Source organism: Nematolebias whitei, chromosome 5 (assembly GCF_014905685.2).
Source record: "Nematolebias whitei isolate Nwh7 chromosome 5, NemWhi1, whole genome shotgun sequence".
Taxonomy (NCBI): Eukaryota; Metazoa; Chordata; class Actinopteri; order Cyprinodontiformes; family Rivulidae; genus Nematolebias; species Nematolebias whitei.
The window spans coordinates 11,603,137-11,620,901 of NC_056502.1; positions in this window are offsets into that span (position 1 = coordinate 11,603,137).

The window sequence follows — 17,765 nt, forward strand, 5'->3', positions numbered from 1 at the left end:
TGTTTGTGCAGCAGCTCTTTGTGTGTCAGCACCCACCTGCCCCTCCACTTCTAGATCTGGCACACAAAGACCCTTTTTCTTAGTTTCTGGATACAAAAAACAAAACAACAACAAAACTTATACAAGAAAAAAAAATAATAATTTAGTTTTCTAACAATAAATAATTTGAAACAGAACAAGTTTTGGGAAAAGATAAGACTTCTTCAGTCTGAGGAGCTGCAAGCTACAGTATTATGAATAGCACCTTCTCATAGTCGATCAAGCAGTCTCAATACATTCGTATTCAGTACATTATGAAATACCATTTAGTAAAAGTTATCTGCCTAAGGAAGCCAGCAGATTGCTTAAAATCTTCTCTTCATTGCAGTCCCCCTTTCTGAACAGCATGCAGACTTGGTTAAAGTCAAAATCAGCTACTGTAGTTTTATTGCTGCATTTGTCATTCCTTCCCCGTATGGTGCAAGAGACAAATCTGTGACCATCTGGAGACCAACCCTGAAACTTTTTGCAGGAAGTTCAGCACCCCACAGGAAATCCTTCCACCCTGCAGTACACAATTCTTTGGATGTGCTGAATAACACAGATTTGGGTTATTTAATTGGCTGGCATTCATGTGGATGGAGGAAGCAGAACTGCAAATACAGCTGAATTTTACTCCAAAAACCACGTCACAGATTGACTTATTTGTCTGAACCAAAAGTCAGTGCATCTTGGAGACCAGCACTACATAGAGTGATGTTCATAAAAACAACAATACCTAAACAAATAAACAAAAGATAAAAAAATAAAAAACTTAATGGGGTGATTGACAGGTCAAACAACACAGGAAGTTTCAACTGTGCCACATGCTTGGGGTTGGATACATAATGGATGAATTACACATTTGACTTTTTGCTACCTCTGAGCATTCAGTGTAGCAGAGCTCAGTTCTATCCCCACCTTGGCATAATATCTACTGTCTGTGGGACGAACAGCTTCCCTCCAGGTGAGGCAGCGAGTGCAAGGTCAACCACAGCGTGTGACGCACAGCCAGCTGGGGTAAGCCGCTCATGGGGGAGGATCTAAACAAAATAATTTCTAATTCCCGGAAGCCTCCATTGCAAAAGCTCTACACGCAGAAAATGATACATTTTGTGGATATTTTATGGCAACAAACAATATAATTTTAAAGTGAAGATCTAGTTAATAATAGGGGTTACCATTCAGAGTCTTCAATGCATCTCAAACATCTGCTAATATCAGGTTTGGAAATAAAACACCAGGAGGCAGCTGGTGAGCTTATGGTGTTTCTTAAAAACTACTATGAAAGTGAAATACAGAAACAGAAATACAAATAAAAAAATTGAAATGACTAAAACTCATTTTACACAAAGAAACACAACATTATATACCTAACAGGATGGATTCTTTGTTGAAATGTTTAATCTTTTATCCAAAAACCTTCTTCAGTCTGCTCTGTGATGGACTTGCAACCTGTCCAGGGTGTCCCCTGCCTCGAGCTCAGTGATTGATGGATATGGGCACCAGTGACCCCCTGTGACTCAAAAAGGAAGAAGCGGGTTAAGAAAATGGATGGATGGATGGATGGACTTCTTCAGTCTGAGGAGCTGCAAGTAAACTCAACCTCATAAGCAGCACCTACTCATAGTGTATCAAACAGTTTGTTCACATGCAAAAGGAGGACCATCAACTTAACAGTTGACCGTTAGTGCCCTGATGGCCGCTTGCTATTCATAGAGGGCTGAGTAACACTTGCAGTAACAGCATTGTAAGAGGTTGATGGTTGAACACGGAGGTCTCTGCCCCTGTTTAATGATGGACAGTTTCTCTTCACAAAGATGGCCTCCTTTACTCCTCTCTCAAATCATCGTTCCTCTCTATCAAGGATGTGAACATCTTCATCCCTGAACGAGTGACCACTGGCCTGAAAATGAGTGTAGACCGCAGAGTCCTGGCCTGATGATGTTGATCTTCTGTGCTGGTCCATCCTTTTGGCCAGTGGCTGTTTAGTTTCCCTGATGTAAGACTGATCACAGCCCTCCTGACACTGAACAGCATACACAATATTACTCTGTTTGTGCCGGGGGAACTGGATCTTTGGGATGGACCAGTATTTGTTGTAATGTATTTTGGGGTTTGAAAGCCACTGGGACATTGTGTTTAAAAAATAAACATCTCAGTTTCTCTGAAACCCCTGCATCATACAGAATGACCACTGGTAGCATTCTCTATTTCTGCTATCAGTGCGAATAACAAGGTTTATACTGTAATTTCCTCCAAATCCTGAGGAACTTCATGTGTGGCAAATTGGTCCTTTGTATTATAGTTTAGTGCATTTAGAAAAGCGCTTTTCAGCACGACTTTGCCCCATCCGGTTTCTTCCGAGATCACCCGGAAGCGGATGGAAAACTCAGCGACAGATATTGACCCCTGTCAGAGAGTACATGTTCTTTGTTGGGCTTCATCCTGTAGCAGAGGGTGATCGAAAACTAACCTAAACTCCTTCATAAACGAGGAGAACGGCAGCAAAGCAATGGAGCGTGAGCGAAGGCGAGCATGAGCCCATTACAGAGCTTTGTCCTTGAGGGCACTGACAATGAGATATGGGCCACGTCCGAGGTGTACCTGATAACAGTTTGGTTAAAAGTGAGCTCACACTGGTGAAGAAATCCACCAACCGGTTTAGAATCCCCGCCAAATAGTTCGGACTGTCAGACATCTGGTTCGTGTCTGACAGTGGGGGTCTGAGGTGGAGTTGGTTCAGGTAGGCGAGGGGGTGCAGGAGCCTCAACAGACATGGTGGAAAGTTGTTGTCCGAGGGAGTGGAGCATATTGCCAAATTCTTGCTGATAAGAAAGGATTTGTTTTAGAATACGTTCGTGATTATCGATCCGGGTGTTTTGTAATAATATGGCTTGTTCACTCTGAATAAAAATAAAAATAAAATACAAATGTCCCATACATAAAACTTAATTAAAATAATAAATGTCACATGTCTTTCATTTGTTATCTGAATATTTTTTTAATCAAACCGATTGAGGCTTGAAAACACATAACCCTGGCAGAATTAAAACATACTTCAGCCCAGCATTTGTCACCACAAATGTGTATTTCTAGAAACAAATGACCAAAAAGAGACAAGCAGACATTTTCATAAGAATTCACGGCAGACAAATATAGAGCAGACCTTGATTGCAGAGTGAACGCCATGATGCTTTAAAGTGGAGCCCAATCACAGCTGCCACTTTGCCAGTCACTGTAGGATAAATCATTTCAAGTTGGCGCCAAACAAAAAAGAAAAAGAAATGTCAATTGCGTTTCATCACTCACCTGTACAGCTCTTTATTCAGCGAGGTGAAATTGCACTGGGTTGTTTGAATGAATAGAGGATGATTTTATTTTATTTTTGGTACCAGAACTCAGCTGGAAACGAGGAAGACTTGAGAAAAACATAACTGATGATTTTTGTTTTATTGTCTCCAGTTAAACATTACATTTATAATACTTCATTGGACGTTCAAAATGTTGGAGACAGAGGTTGCTTTGTTGTCTACACTCAGCAGCTATTTATGACTTCATTAAATTATCATCCTAAATAATACATGAACACCGAACACTATTTTTCAAAGGGAAAACAATTATCCAAAATTTCAGTTTACAAAATGAATTTAGGCAATTTTATTTTTTACGTTACACTCCAGATCAGTGCAAAACATTTAAGTTTAGTCGCACACAATTCTAAAACCAGCAGCCAATATGTAAAAATATTCCTGTTTGCTTGAGGCCGAATGACAAAGTCTGCCTGATCATAGCACACTGCAACTCTTCTGAGGTTTTTAATTAATCCTCAGGAACAACAACAAAGAAAACAATTCTGCACAATCCTGGCTCACAAATTAGTTTTGGTGTCTAGACGCTGAAAAGACTTGGTATCAAAGAGCAGAGCGTGAGAAGACAACAAACCACACAGCTACGTACCCAAGCATTGTTCCATGTTACTTTAACCTGGAAACCTGCATTTTTAAGTTTCATTTGGTTTTCTTTAAAGGGTCAATCTGTTAAATTCTGTAGTGATGTTCTGTCATGCAGTTAATAATAAGTACCTTATCAGCCATGACATCAAAAAGCACGACTTATGGAGACAGAAGCACAAATCTTGGCTAGGCTAATTGCTAGCCAAATGAGGTCAGGTTTTATTTTGTTTTTAGCTTTTAAAAAAAATATATATATATTTTTAACTTTGGCTGCTCCCTTCTCCAGGGGTCTCCACTGTAAATTAAGCTGCACGAAGATTTGTCAATTATTTTTACGCCGGATGCCATTCCTGTTGTTCGGCATATTGTTTTGTACTATTAGTGCTTGGTGTATTCTTAGTTTAGTGTATTTCTTAGATCTTACTATTGTTTTTCTTTACAATATATACTTTTGTTTTATGTAACTGGGACCCTGTGTGCACAATTTTGTTTCACCACATGTAGCACATGTGGTGTGAATGACAAACAAAGAAACCTTAACCTTCATGGCACAGCCACAGACCTCCGAGCTACTACAGCCCTCTGTGTGGAGCAGGAAGCTATCTGGGGTGCCTGGGGGAGCAGATGTGGGGTTTAAGGGCCTTGCTCAAGGGCCCAGAGTGGGGCACCCAGACTATTATTATTATTATTTCAATGTTTTTGGTACCGGGAGTTGAACTGGTGATCTTTTGAACACAAACCTACCTTCTCTAACCTCTGCGCCACCACTCCCTCAAATGATTTTAGACCATGAAGTATTTCTTTTCTTCAAAAATGGCATACTGGTGTGAAAAAAAACATACAATGCTGTTGCAGTATTTGTAATACCATTAAGAAATTTAATTTTATTAATTTTTTAAGCCACAAATACAGCACAGTTATACTTTAAATAATCTACAGTATGAGTTGAATCAGGTTTATTAGTTTTGCTGGCACTGCTTGAATCCTCACGAGTATTTCTTCCTGACAAAAGAGAGAAACTACCCAAAATGAATAATTAAAAAGTGAGCACAATTTTTTTTTTACAGCAATCCATGGAACTGTTGATGAGGTGTCAGTCTGGATGAAAGTGTGTGGCAGATTAACAGTGAATCATATTTTAATATTGGTGCTAAAAAAAAATATATTCTACACACTTGTTTGCCTGTCCTTCAAAGTGATGAGCTGTCGTTTGATAATTTAGTGGTTTTGATGTTTCGTTTCTGGGTTACAGCCTGGCTCTGACTGCGCTCCACACTCCCCTCCTCAAGATGTGAGCATTTCATTAACAAGCAAATTATGAACTGCAGTCTAATTCAAACAACCGTGGAACTTGGCTGCCTGGAGATTTACTTCGAGGAGTGGTAGAAAGGCTTCCAGAGATCAGTAGAGAAAAGCAGCAGGAGAAAAGGGAACCTGTGACACTGGCTTCAAGTGCAGTTAATGCTGAATATTTCAGCCAGTCTTTTTTACTCCGTAGAACGGGGTTCCCCAGGGAGCGCTGTGATGTGCTCTGATTCAGAATGGCGACTCCTGCACTTTCACATCAAGGGAGGTTGGAAAGGTATTGATCTGAGAAGGAATCAATCTTCCTGATAGAGTAGGTTAGTGTTTTATTCATCACTTCATCTGTCAGTCTGTTTATCCAGACACATATCCGCTTATCAAAGATTTTTTTTCTGTCACTAATTGAAATCATCTTTAATTTTTCATTTACCACCGCCGTTCCTGCCTGGTGAACCTGCTGATGGAGCAGGTGTAACACACGGATGGGATAACCTTTGCCAAGTTCCGGCTTCTTTATTCAAAGTCCCCCTTCAATGGCTGATTATAAGATTCAAAAATGACTAAAATTTAGCTCCTTGATAAAAACAATTAAAAATGATATTACAACCCAGGAAAACAGTATATGTGTAAAATCTAAATAAAAAAAGAATGCTATTATTTGCAAAGCATATAAAACCATATTTTAAATCACACTAGAACATAGAAAACATATCAAATGTTTAATCCTCCTGCTGCCTTTGGGTCAAAATGATCTACAAGGCTTCAGTTTTAAAACTGAGACCTCAGGTCATTTTGACCCTCGGCAATGAGAAGGTTCAAACTAAGAACATATAACATTTTTAGTGGGAAAATAAAAAAAGTATTGAATTTTGTAGCAGCATTAAATCGAAAAGAGGACAGGGTGGAGAAACAAAATAAATAAATGGTACAAATAACAAACAGCTGGAGAGGCATTTTTCAACTAATTCGGTTACTGTATTTGCTGGTGTATCAGTCATACCTTTTAAAATAAATATGCAAGTCCTGCGACTTATACAGCGAAGCGACTAATACATGTTTTTTCCCCATATTTATAATCCAAACTTTTGACTGAGATCTGACGATTTCATTCATTCTGACATGGAAAATATTGAACACTGCCATTTTCAACCACTAGAGGACCTTCGAGTATTATGGCAAGCCAAGTGTCTCATTAATTGATAAAAGTGGCAATTAATGAGACACTTGGCTTGCCACAGCAAGACACCTTCCATCTCGCTCCGGAGCTCCTGGAGCAAACGCTAAATCAGCTGCATTTCGCCTGGGCGGCACGGCAAAATGCAGCTGAATTGACCATTAAAGTGAAGTGACATGTAAGCGGTGACACATAATAGATGTGACTTATACAGCGAAGCAACATATATATTTTTCCACTTTATTAGACATATTTGGACTGATGCGACTTATACGGCAGTGTGACGTGTATGGCGGCAAGTACAGTAATTGGCAAATGCTAGCAAGGGGTTTCAATAATAATAAGAATAAGAATGTGTTATGTATTGTCATCATTTTATGTCCCCCCATACAATGGTGAAATTGGATCTCTGCATTTAACCCATTCACCACCAGGTGGTGCAGTGGGCAGTCATTGAAAGCGCCTGGGGAGCAAGAATCTGGAGAAATCTCTGTGAGCAAAGGACAAGGCCAAAAGTCTTTATTGGATGCTCGTGACCTTTGGGAGCTTTAGCACTGCATTTAAACACCTGGTTATGTTACAAGCATCACTGCGTGGGCTCAGGAACACGTTCACAAATGATTGTCAGTAAACACAGTTCACTGCACCATTCGTAAATGACGGCTACAATCCTATCATGCAAGGAAGAAGCCATATATAAACACCATCACTTCCACCTTCTCTGGGCCAACGCCTGTTTCAAATTAACGGTGGCAAATTGGAAAACGGTTCTGTGCTCAAACAAATCAAAAATTTAAATTCTTCCTAGAAACCACAGGCACTACATCCTCCACACTAAAGAGGAGAGGAACCATCTAACCTGTTATAAGCACAAAGTTGAATAGGTAGACTCTCTGACGGTATGGGGGTGCATTAGTGTCTATGCCACAGGCAGCTTACACATCTGGAAAGGCACCACCAAAGCAGAAAAAGAGGTTCAGGTTTTAGAACAACATATACTCCCACCCAGACATCTTTATTTTAGAGAAGACCTTGCATATTTCAGCAAGACATTGCTAAATCACATAGTGCATTACAACCGAGTAGCTTTGTGGTAGAAGTGTTCAATGGAATGGAACAACGTTCTCCAAAAGTCCAGTAGCTAGACTCTTCTCTTAGATTTTTACTGATGCATCATGACGGGAAACTTGGCCCTGTCCTGTCTTTTTTTTTTTTTTAGATTTATTGCTGCCATTTAACCACAGTTAATGACTGATTTATCCATTTCAGCTAAACGAATAAAACTAATGAAAATATATTTGACTTTGAATGAAGTCACATTCACGCTCCAGTAAGAGACATCTGACACCATTGTTGGGCTCACAAGCAATTAGAACCCCAATTTATTCACAGTGTTAAGGTACAATTAGAAAAAAATAATTTATTCTTAACTTACTGTCAGCATATTTGACACAGACAAGTGTCAAGTGTTCTGATCCAGGAAACCCCTGTTCTGAGCCATTTCAAACCTCCCAAACATTAATAGTATGCAAATGATTTTTGACCTGGGTATAATTTACAGGCCATGAAACATACATATTCATATTCTTCTGTATTTTAAGGTTTGAGTTTCTCAAATAGAATACAATTATTCGCATGCCTGGCTCTTTGCTAGGTGATGCAGTTTTCAATTCTTACTTGATTTGGAACAAAAACTCAACTTTGAGTTCACATTTTTCTTCTTAGTGATGCCACAATACAAAAAAATGATCCAGGAGACTTTGATGGGGACTGCCATGGTGACCAGTTTATATTTTTGATTTGACAGTACTCTGTGCTTGGGTTTATTCTCAGCTCAAAATGTCAAAATATCATTGAGTTAGTTTTTTTTTTAAGCTATGGTGGCCATTTTGGATTTTTGATTTGGATTCAGTATGTGATGGGGGAGGCTCTCAGCTATAATCACACCAAATTTCAGCTCAATGTGTAAAAATAACATAGTTAAAGCCATTTAAATGTATCTTTGGCAGCCATCTGGATTTTTTTTAAACTCATTCTTTATTGAGCATTGCTCTCAGCTACTACTACACCAAATTTCAGCTTAATATCTCTAAAAATGGCTGAATACAGTATTGTATTTTTTTCTTTTTAACTCAGGTGGCCATCTTGGATATTTGCGTTGCAACCAGAGTTTATGAAAAATAACTAATAAAAATGGCATCTTTGTTTGCAAATTATGTCGCCATGGTAACTAGAAACACCAATTAAAGTAATAGCACACATCATGGTGCCGAGCCGGTTGTTTTGATACAACATTTGTGGGGGTACACGTTGTGGTTCAGGCTGCATTAAAGTTGATGGAATAGTAAGATATAAAGTTAAGAAACCCTTGTTACGTGGAGAATAATAGGTGGCTGCCTTACTAGACAGTCCTAACTAAATAATAACTAAAACTTAATAATAAACCCAAATTGTTAGATGTAATTTGGACTCAAGGGATGTTTGCACAGTCAGTCAAACATACTTTTTGAGTGGACTCAGAAAAAGCTCTGTTTCAAAAGAGGGTTGTTATTTATTAATGTAGCGTATTGTCACCTGCTGCACTCAGCCTTCTGTGTTCGCAGGAGCAGTGACTCTTTCATGTGACTGAATGCAAAGTGAAACGTTGATTAGAAGCCAAGGCAGTTAGCGATCAAAAAGGAAATTACTTTTCCTGTGAATGAATTGCATATCAGGATCAATTAACGCCGAGGTGTCTTAATTAACTCTCTGCAGATGAGAAATGAATACTGCTGCAAGGAGGGGGACCCTGGCACATTTAAGGTGCAGTTCTGTGGGTGTGGAGTCGATGCGGGTTAAAACATCATTATCGACTGCTGCCGAAAGGCTGGGGCCAGTGTGCGTGTCTGTTACCAGAATATTTCATAAACCACTGGATGAATTTTGATGAAACTTGCAGAAAGTAATCATTGGAACTACATCTACAACTGAATAACTTCTTGAGTCAATCAATTAAACAGAACTGCCACAGCTCTAACAGAAATATGTCCATAATTCAGTATATTTAACAAATATTGTGTTTATTTTTTGGATGATTGTAGCTGAGTTACTAAAAAATGGAAAAAATAATAATTTGTGGAACAATTTAGTTAAACAAATTTTCACTTGAATGACTGTATATGTGTCAATGCATTAAAATGAGCATGTTTCTTGTTGCAATAATACACTGAACTTCATGCAACAGGCCCTTAAAAATGTTTGTTTCAGGACTCATATGTAAACGACACAACAACGAGCACATGTTGCATTATTTTGTCAATGAAAAATTATATGTATCAGTTTGATTTGCGTACAATAAACCAACATTTAAGGAATTTGGGTTTTCTGGTTCTTTCCTTTGCCAGATACAGAATGGTACGAGTCATGACCTGACAAAATGTGTTCATTTTGTAAAGTGAGGATCCTGCCGGACGGTGCATGCTGTAAATTTCATGATTACTTTTTATATTCACACATTGTGCTTCCTTTTGTTCTAATCAGATTTATTAAAGTGAATGTCTTTACGCGCTAACAAAACCCCACCCGAGCAAAGTGATACAAAGTCTGACTGGAAATGAAACCAGGTTTTTGTTTCCCCTCCTATTTTTGCCTCTGGGACAACAAGCAGTGACCCAGTCGCATCAGTAATGCATCCAGGGCTCCTGCTGCTGAGCCGATGCTCCCTCTGCCCACCTGCTCACAGCGCGCTCTCCAGAGGAAGGCCTCCCATTGACTCTGCACACGCACCTCCATGATTTATGAGCCATCTGTCGCTTCTGATGTTCCTGTCGCCTAAGACAGGATGTTCCCGGCTGGCACTCTACCGCTCTCTGCGTGGGCTCTGCCTGGGTATGCCAAGGTCCACTGTAATTAAATTAAAGCTAGTGGGAGCAGAGTGGTACTCCTACAGGGGAAAAAAAAAAAGAAGAAAAAAGTCACAGCATGAATGATATTATATTATTATATAAGTAATGCTCCTTTGCTCTACACATTCATAAAGTCTAAGAGTTAATTAAACACTAACAGAAACATCAGTTCATTTGTCTGAGTAAAAAAAGGACGAGAGAAACTGCAATATCAGCAAAGATGCAGTTTGAATGCTGAGTGCTGCACAACTTTACTGAAACCTGCTGAAGAAGCTGTAACTGAGTTATTAAAGCTAAAAGAACAGCTAAAACAGGTAAATGCTTGCTAAAAGATAAAATTAGTAAAATAGTCGAAAACAGCATAACACTAGTCAACAGCAGCAAAATGGTGGTTATTAGCTCAAATGACCAAAACACTAGCTAAAATGAGCGAAACACTCACCAAAAGCTAAAATAAGGAACATGCTAGCTAAAAGCTAAAAGTAAGAAAAGCCTAGATAAAGGTAGCAAAACAGTGGTAAAAAGCTTAATTTAGCAAATGGTAGCTAAAAGCCCAAAGTAGCAAAATAGGATGCACAGAGTCAAAAAAAGCTAAAATAAATAATAATAATAAAGTGCTATGTGTTGTCATCATTGTATGTTTCCATACAAAGACAAAGGTGGCTCTCTGCATTTAACCCATTGCACCTGGGATACACCCAGGTGGAACAGTGGGCAGCTATGTGGGTGTCCAGGGAGCAATTTGGGATTGGGTGTCCTGCTCAGAGACACCACGATATGAGCAATGACCAGGAATCAAACCCAAGACCTTTGGGTCCCAGGTTGGCTGCCGTGCCCCTACACCATCTCGGCCCAAAAGTATACAGTTGTTAAAAGAAGCAAAAGTTTGTTAACAGCTAAAATAATCCAAAGGCTGTTTAAAAGTGAAAAGTAGTAAAAGGATAACTAAAAGTAGCAAAAGACTAGCTAGAAACTAAACTATTACAATGCCTTTCTAAAAGCTAAAAGTAGCAAAAGATAGCAAAAATGTTAAACTAGCAAAAGGCTACCAACAGTTCATGCTCAATAATCCAGGTACAAATCCGACAATGTTCAGTCAGGTCATCTGGACGGTTTCTTTTTTTTTTTGCTGAGATGTTTCATCCTTAATCTAAAGGACTGCTTTGGTCAGAGAAGCTACAAACAAATTGGAGTCCCACAAACACCACACTCCCATAGTGGGGAAAAAAACAAACAAAATTTTTTTGCTGGCGATAAGGGTTTCTGGCTGGATTCTCGGACTGAAGAAGTCCTTCGGATGAAGGGCGAAACATCTCAGCAAAAAAATAAAAATAAAAACAAGAAAAGAAGCCGCCCAGATGATCTGACTAGCAAAAAGCTATTTACAAGTAACAGAGTAGCTAAAAGTAGCATAAGAAGAACGTTTTGGAAACTGATATTTTTGAAGAAATCAAATAAATTTCTAAATATTTCTGTGGTGTCTTTTTCTTAAAAAAAACACAGATAAATAGTTTGAAAAGTATAAATGTTACAAAAAACACAGCACCCATCTCCTAAATGAGCTGAATGTTTAAAAAAGTGATCAGCTTCAAAAGCACAAAGAATACAGGAAGAGTGCAAAAAAATATACTACTAAAACAACAACAACTTAAAAACAAACAACAACAAAAATTCAGTTAAATCTTGATCCAAAACTTTTTATGAACATGTAGGTATCCATGTTTCCTTCAAGAAGACCAGACAAATGCACAACAAAATATCTTGAAACTAAAAAACTTCAACATTCTGAGAGTTTTGGGTAATTCAAGTCAGAACTAACATTTGTATTTTATTTTCTATCTTTTCAGACTTTAACACTGATTCCATTCAGGAATAACTCAGTTAAAGAAGTAGCTAAAGCCATGTTCAATTATTTATTTCTCAGGGTGCCCAAAACATAAAAAAGTTATAGAAGTTTGCAAGAAGCCTATATGGGAATAAATCCTTCTGTGGCATCATGATTTTTATTTATTTATTTATTTATTTTACAGATCTAGAGATACGAGCTGTGCAGGAATATCTCCATATGGAGAAAGTGTTTGCGGTGGAGAGGAAGAAAACTGAGCCGTGTTGTGGTTTCACTGCTTCAGTTTATGCATTCTTCATGCGTCAGGGTTGGTGCTGCGTGACTGTTTTACCATTAAAGTTTCAGACGCAGAAGGTAAACTAGATTTGCTGATTTTGAAGGGCCACATGGAGAAAACACAAGGTTTCATTCTGTACTCTGACACTGCCATGTAAACAAAGAAAACTATGGCTGCCGTACAAAAAAAAAGGAGATTATTAGACCTTTGAGTTTTTAAAACTGGGATCACAGTGCTATTCTTTTTGAGTGATTAATTTATTCAGAGTACTAATGTTAGATACATTAAACCTAAGTTAATATGATCAGGAGGGTTAACCCCAAACTCCGTAGACAGTTAAAGTTGCACTGCCAAGCATTAGCATAGAACTGTCTATTCTAACCCAAACCTGGAGCCCGGCCCGGATTAGGGCCAGGCCATAATAATGTGCGAGCCGGGCCAGTGTCAGGTTTTTGGTTGTGTCAGCGGACATACGTAGCTGACGATTCAATTATATGGCAACATGGCTTGCCATACATCATCAGCTGCACGCAGCCAATTGACCCCGAGCTGACCCGAGCTGACCGGCCTTGAAAGAGGTAAAAAAAAAAAAAGTTCAGTTAAGCTTCAGATGGACTACTGCCAGCGACCCATCAAAGCCCAAATGGACGTTCATTCAGCCGCTGCACTCAGCGGATAGGCACGACCGACGACCCAAACAGGTGAGATCCCAAAATATCCGACATGTCAGAGCAGGGTCCGTGTCTGAATAATGCAGAATGCAGGAAGAAACAGGGATTTAATGCGCTTTGACGGTCATGAAGGGACAAACACCCCCTCAGCTCTGATATTCTGCCTCCTTTACTCAGCCACACACGTCCGCCGACCTGCTAATTTGTTGGGTCGGGTGGGGTTCGGACATGATGGCTATGGGCTGGGGCCGGGTCAGCTTTTTTGCGGCAGAATGCAACTCCACATCAGCATGCACAAAAAGTAGTAGTTAAAAATGCAAAAAAGGGAAAAAAAAGTCTGGAGCTTAGCCTTTATGTTCAGTAAGACTCTAAATAAACTGAAAATAATCCTACACTGCCAATAAAAATCAAGTTAGAGACGAGTTAGAGATCAGGCAGGATTAATTTCCCACAGGAAACAAAGACTCGGGACGTGACATGAAGGGAGGAGACGGTAAACAACAGTTCAAAACAGAATGGACCAGTGAGCAGGACACGATGTAACACGGTGGGACACTACGAAACAGGACTGGGACAAAAATAACACAGTGTAGTTGCTGACTTCAACTGCTGACGAGATCTTTTTGTTTCACGTGTGTCTTGTTTTCAAAGAGACAGTTAAACTTTCGTTTCACTAACATTTATTCCACTGGAGAGTTAAAAAACAGAAAAGACTAAAATACAATAAATTCACAACCAATACTTTCTATCTAAAATGAGGTGTTTTATTTATTTTTTATTAAATTGCATTGACTTAACATGTTCATACATTTATATTTTCCTTGTTTATGTGGTGAAAAGCAAGTATGATCCATTGGCTTTACATATTTTCAGCTCATCTCTTGTTTTATTTAAACATTTTATAGTTCAGATAAGAACATTTATAAAAGAGTTTTGTAAAAAAAAAAAAAAACTTGTATAAGGTTATTGTATTAGTAGTCAGAAGAAAAATAAGGAGAAAAAAGCTCAAGTACTTATGGTAGGTAACATCTGGCAGCCGTGCAAACAGACACCAGATTGATGGATCCACCTGTGCACAGTCACAACCTAATCTCTTAGGAAAACTGGAGTTAGACTTTAACAGCTTTCCCCCTGAAACCATCCAGCAGGATTTTACTTTTATTTTTTTAATTATTTTTCAATCAAACTGCCATGTATACCTGCATAATTACACATACAGAACATCTTGTAACATTTCCCCTGTTGGTTTAATTCTGTCTGCTCTGTTGTTCAGATGTCAGGTGGCTGAAAAAACAAACAAAAAAACACCTAAATATCTTCAGCTGAATTTGTTTTTGTGTCCGTTTGATTTGGTTTGACCAAAAAAGACTTGAGCATTTCTCAAATTATTTTCAACATGAATGAAAAGTAAAGCTTCAATACATCCATCATCTTTCAATTGTTCCCGAGTCAGGTTGGAGGGCAGCAGCTTGAGCAAGAAGACCCAGACATCTCTTTCCACTGCCACCTCTTCCTTGTGCCCCTGGACAAAAACATCCATTTTTAACATTTAAATTGTCAAAAAAAAAAAAAATTATTCAAGACATAATTGCAGCAGAATATTAATTCCTTGCTAGGAGAAGGTTGATATGTTTCTTTAGAAACACAGATGCCATTGGAAGGACAACGTTGTGCAAAAAAGCTTGGCCTTCACCAGCAGCTGCAGCATTTGGCATCAAATCCCCCTCCTTGTGCTGCTTATTCCCTGAATAACAGCTCATTCTTCTAAAATCACAGAGTCTTCAAGTGGAGTTGCTTCATTCCCCTCACCCAAAACACCAGACAGTCTTAGTATTGATGCTATATTTATAAGTAGGTAGCTGCAGAGAGAAAACAGATCATGTGCCTCAGGTCTTCTTACCTGCAACCCACAAGTTCACCTACGCACAAGAACTCAGGTTATCTGATGTGAGCTGCTGTTTGATCCGGGTTGACATGCATCAAGTTTGAGCATGCATGTTTAATGCCTGATGACACACTGGAATAGGCGAGATGCAATATTTATGGTCTAACGAGAACAACCAATGCACTGCTCTGAACGAGTTGAAACGTGCATTTGTTTTGTGCAAAATTAACTTTTAAACTTTTGAGCAAAAAGTTATGCTGTGTCAAGGAAAGGCTTAGGAAAAAGTATGCCATGCAATCATCCGTCAGTGCATGTTCTCCTGCTCCAAGCCAGCCGTTGAAGCTGCTGTTGCATGATGATCACAGATTGATAAATGCAGGTGCCATATGGTGTACTTGATTATTTTCTTTAAAAACATCTAAAAAATAAATAAAAAAAACAGCTTGTACCTCTTGTTGCTGTATATGTGAATAATTTGTGGATTCCATGTTTTCTGTTGTTCAACATTCTTTTACAGTCCAGGCCCAGAAACTTTTGCAGTGCTTTTCAAAGTGGGGGCCGCAGCCCCCTGGAGGGCCACCAGGGGGCACTAGGGGAGCCCCAGAAAACTTGAAAGAATAAAATAAAAAAATAAATAAAAAAGGCAAGAATAAATAATAATAATAATAATAAAAATTGCCCACTAGGGCAATCTGTATCTGTTATTTCCAGATAAACATGCTTGAGAGAGAGAGGTTAGATTTTTTTTATTTTGTTCTTCTGGTCAACAGTTTGTTGACAAGTTCAAAAACAAAACAATTGGACTTTATTTGTTACTGAAGACATTTCGCTTCTCAGCCGAGGTGCTTTCTCAATTCAAAGAAACAAGGAGTGTGGGATTCAAGTAATAAAGCAGAGGTGTTCTGTAAGCTTGCATAATGCAGAATGACACATGCAGATTGACCTCTCACTCTTCACAATAGAGGATCGTTAGGGTCTTTGTTAGCCCCACCCACCAAAGGGCCATTCTGGTCACATGGTTGGAATTCCTGTTAGGTGTGAAACTGGCTGGGTATCAGTCATAAAGCTGCATTGTAAGTTTTTGAAAGCTGAAATCTGAGACCTTCTCCTTTGTTTAAAGATGGTTTCTCTCTTTTTACATAAACAGCCTCTTTCACTCCACTCTCAAACCATCTGTCTTCTCGGTCCAAAACGCGGACATTCTGGTCCTCAAAAGTGGAAAGATAATACAGTGTTTAAACATGTTAATTAATAACATTTTATGCTCAGCAGCTGTAATAATTAATTGAATATAGTGAATAAAAGTGAAAACATCCTAAAAGTTGATGTTTCTTTACATATTTTGTAACACTGTTTGTGGGTTTGCGAGGGGAGCCTTGGCCAGAAGCTAATGCTGTTTGGGGGTGTTGTGGTTAGAATACCACGTCGTGTTCAAAACGGCGGAGGCGTCGCCCTTCGTATAAAAGATTTATTTGACACAACATGGGTTACAGATATTCAGAGACAAACAATTACATTAATAAGATATATGCATATAAATGGAGCCTTAAGAACGAACCGCCTCGTGTGCGCCTCCCGGAAAATGCTCGGTGGGCGTGCGTCATTTCCGGCCTTTTATCCCCGTTTGAGAAGGCTAGCTTCCTGATTGGTTCAGCTTCTGTCGCTATGGTTACGACTTAGCCCGCCCCCTCAAGGACGTTAACGTCTATATTTCAGATAAGTTTTGGTTCACCGAAATCGGCTTTTGTTTAAAGTTTAACTTGCTATTTTACTTTAGGGATATAAAATGATTCGTGTCTAAATTGTTTATACGTAATAATTAATAACTATTAATTATTACCTACCTCCTGGGTGTTAATTCAATATCTGTTGGAGGCCTGGTGATTGTTTTTAAGGCAGAATCATCTTAGTTTCTGTGTCTGCATTTAAACTGTTAACACTGTTTGTTTAACGTGATTATACCTTAGTGATAACACTGATTTGAAATAGTTGTTTATTTCTAGGAATAATTATATTATCTAACTTATGTTCGTGTTTTTATTTGGATCATGGTTATACTCTTAATTTGATTTTACTTAGTCAACCTATATTGTCTAAATTAAAGAGCTGTTCTAGCTTTATTTATGTTAATCAGTCTGCTCTCTGGCCTGATTTGATTGCTTGTAATTTATCAAATGTGAACTTGTAAAATTATCTTTAGCTACTATGAGATTATATTTAAAGGTCAACTAGTTAGAATTAGCAAACACTTTCTATAAACATAGTTCAACCCTGGAAGAAAGACACACACACACTTTATATGACATGACATTTGAGTGCTTGATAGGAATTATAAAAAGGTATAAAATATTAACTCCAACAGGGGCCATGGCATGGAAAAGTTTGGGAACTCCTGCTTTAGAGCACTAAGTACGGACAAAGCATCTTGTTAGGTAACACATAAGAGTATTACAAACCATCCTGGCTTACCTTGAATAAAAGCTCTTCAGTTTTTTTTCTGTTGACACTGAAGCATAACAGGAGTACTTCAACAATAACCCACTAAAAGCTTATGAAATTAAAGAAAGAAAAGAAAAAGACCAGCTTCATAAATTGTTTATTTCAAGGAGTTGTTTTTTTTTTCTCTTTCATTTGCTGTTTCATAATTTTACCTTCAGGGACTACACCAGGAAGCCAAAGATGCTTTATGCGAATATTATTATTATTTTTTTTCCATGACTTGTATATTCACACCATTCTGAGTCAGCTT